The following is a 3,570-nucleotide window of genomic DNA, read 5'->3' on the forward strand; positions in this document are numbered from 1 at the left end:
GATGCGTAATTATTAATAATATGATGTTTTAATGTCATGGGATAAGTTTTTTTAAAGTTTTTAAATCAGTTTTATATAAATTTTATTTTAACCCGAAAAACAACCATTTTAGGCTCGTTTTAAGCCGAATTACGAGTTTAAACGAGAAACGAACTGAACCAGATTATCCACAACACTATCCAGATTGTGTAATCTAGATATGTGGCCATGGTTTGAGATGTGGGGCCCCCCACACCCCCTCACATGGCCGGCCATATGGTCAAACACACACACACTTCATATTTTTTTCTTTTACACCCAAAAACACAACAAATTCTCTCAAAATCTCTAACTCCTTCAAGGGTTCTTGCAAGATCATCCATTTCCTTTAAGTATTAACCAAGATTTTGAAGGTATAAACATGTTATAATACATGATCTTTGGTATTATTTACTTGGTTTGATTTGTTTTGCAAGAACAAAAAGGTTCCAAGTGACAAATGGGTGAAAACCCGAGATGGAACCGGTTCTTGTGTGATCAAAGGATGTATACAAGTTATACAAAGGATCTTGATCCAAGTAATTAGTTAAAAGTGTTTAGAATAGATTTTTACGGTTAGAATCTTTGTTTTTACATAAAAACCGACACTAGGAAAGAAATGGCTTGATTGTTGGTAAAGTTTGCTTGGTGTGGTGTTGTTGTGCTTGAAAGTGTTGTATCTAGCGGCTAGCAAAGGCTAGAAACCGAGATCCTTGCGATCAAAAGCTAGAAAACACCAGATAGTTCGGTTTTTGTGTGTTTGTGAAAAATGGACAGATTGTTGTGTACTTAGAGTTGGGTCACGAAATTTCACAGAGATGATCTACACATGAAAATATGAGATCTGTGAATTTTTGGTAATTTTTGGATAAAAGATGAATATTTGGTGAATTTAATGCTCGGTTTTGGCCAAAAATAGTGAAAAATAGCTAAACATGATGAAAAATTCCGAAAAATTGCAGATAATCTTTTCATAACATATAAAAGTCACCCACAAAATTTCAGGTTCATTGGAGAAGTCTAAGTAGGCTTTTCGGTGAAACGAGTTCTAGGGCTTTCTAGCTCGGTTTTGGGTGAAAAAGGCTTGAAATATGAGTTTTAAAATCTGGAAAAATTCCAGAAAGTTATGAGGATGACAAGGATCATTCCAGAAAAATTTGGTATTTTTCTAAAGTGTTTTGATATTTTTGACATATTTAGTATTTTATAAAGATTTAAAAATAGGTAAAAATATGTAAATTTAGAAAAATAAATCTGGAAAAATTCCAGAAAGCTATGAGGATGACAAGGATCATTCCAGAAAAATTTGGTATTTTTCTAAAGTGTTTTGATATTTTTGACATATTTAGTATTTTATAAAGATTTAAAAATAGGTAAAAATATGTAAATTTAGAAAAATAAATCTAGAAAAATTCCAGAAAGCTATGAGGATGACAAGGATCATCCCAGAAAAATTTGGTATTTTTCTAAAGTGTTTTGGTATTTTTGATATATTTAGTATTTTAATAAGATTTAAAAATAGATAAATATATGTAAATTTACAAAAATAAATCTGGAAAAATTCCAGAGAGTTATGAGAATGACAAGGATCATTCCAGAAAAAAAACTTGGGATTTTTCTAAATTATTTTAGTATTTTTGATATTTTTAGTGTTTTAATGAGATTTAAAAATAGGTAAATAAATGCAAATATAGGAAAATAAATCTGGAAAATTTTATAAAATGTTCTTTCTGTCAAAATAAGTTTTGAGTAAAATTTCAAGACCCGAGACTAAACGGGTAATTATTTGTGCTAAAAAGAACATAAAAACAAGTTTTTAAAGCTTAAAACGTGTAAACCGGCAAAGTTCGCATAAGCGAGCTGACTGGTACATGAAAACTCTAAAAATAGACTATTTCATAAATCTAAGTAAATTAAGTAAAAATAAATCATCCGAAAATAATCCGGATGATTTGGGTAATTTTACCCGATTGTACCGTTTCCGGCACCGAAATACCGGAAACGGGCCCCACGGCCAAACGGGGTGTCAAACCGAGCTATAATTTCATCACCTTAACTAGGTTATCAGTGTTCCCCGATGTACGGTTTACATAGATTTAATTTGTGGGAATTATATAGTAACGACTTAGATATCCTATTACAGATCCCAGCACGTAGCTGTTCCTCATATTACCCCGACTCACAACAAGGTGAGTTTTCACGAGCCCCTTTTAATGAATTGTTTTAATTATATTTTCCCGGGGCGGAAAACATGTCTTATTTAAAGTATTTAAGTACATACCGATCGTATGGAAATACTTGTACATTTATATATATATGGACTGATGCATAGAATATATAAAATGTTTATAATGTGTTATTGTTCTGGGGTAACATAGTTCCCAGGGGTTATATTGTTCTGGGGTAACATAGTTCCCAGGGGTTATTATTGTTCTGGGGTAACATAGTTCCCAGGGGTTATTATTGTTCTGGGGTAACATAGTTCCCAGGGGTTATATTATTCTGGGGTAACATAGTTCCCAGGGGTTGTTATTGTTCTGGGGTAACATAGTTCCCAGGGGTTATTATTATTCTGGGGTAACATAGTTCCCAGGGGTTATTATTATTCTGGGGTAACATAGTTCCCAGGGGTTATTATTGTTCTGGGGTAACATAGTTCCCAGAAAGTTATTGGAAATGTTCTGGGGTAACTTAGTTCCCAGCATGATTATATGGTTAATAAATGATTATTAAAAATGATTTGTCAGTGTTTATTTAAATTAGTGAAACTCACCAACTATTCGTAGTTGACCCGTTTTCTTTACATGTTTTCTAGGTATGCCCAAGTTGGAATGATTGATATGTGCTTAACTATCTGTGCTACCTGTTGGAAGCTTGCTGCTCTTTGTTTTGTAATGAATTTATTAATGTCTTATCGGTAAAATATGTGTGTAACACCTAGACAGTAATGAAACTCGCAACAATGTAATATATTATAAATTAATGTAGTGGTATTTTCTTTATAAGCAATGCTGTTGATATCAGATGTGTCTGTTGCATCCCGTGTACGTTTCCGCTGCGGTTACGGGGTGTTACATCTTGTGTGTTTAGCAAGAAGGCCCGAGCGTTCCCTTTCTTGGGTTCGTTCTTATTGATATTGCTCGGTCCTGCTACTGCGGGTGTGGTGGTGGTGATCTTTTTCTTTGTGCATTCATAATTGAAATGTCCCGTTTCACCACAATTATAACACACAATCGATTTTCATCGACAATTGGCCTCGACATAGCCTGGTTTCTTGCAGTAGTTTCAAGTATTATTGTTTCCACCTCGAAAGTTGTTGATTGGGTTACAACTCCCGGTATGACGTCGGTTACATTTCTTACAGAATGGCCGATTCATCAGTCTCGGTCCATTCTTCTTATTTTCTCCAGCAGGCTCCTTCTTCTCATCCTTCCCTTTCTTTTCCGTTCTGTTATGGATCATACCGCTTTTCAGATAACTAGCTAACTCCATAGCTGATTCAATCGTCGTGGGCATACGAGAGCTCTCACGAGATCACGGATTTCGATAGGC

The sequence above is a fragment of the Bidens hawaiensis genome, unplaced genomic scaffold (genome assembly GCF_021521415.1).
Source record: "Bidens hawaiensis isolate Kalapana, Puna unplaced genomic scaffold, B.hawaiensis_p1.1 tig00007933_1, whole genome shotgun sequence".
Taxonomy (NCBI): domain Eukaryota; kingdom Viridiplantae; phylum Streptophyta; class Magnoliopsida; order Asterales; family Asteraceae; genus Bidens; species Bidens hawaiensis.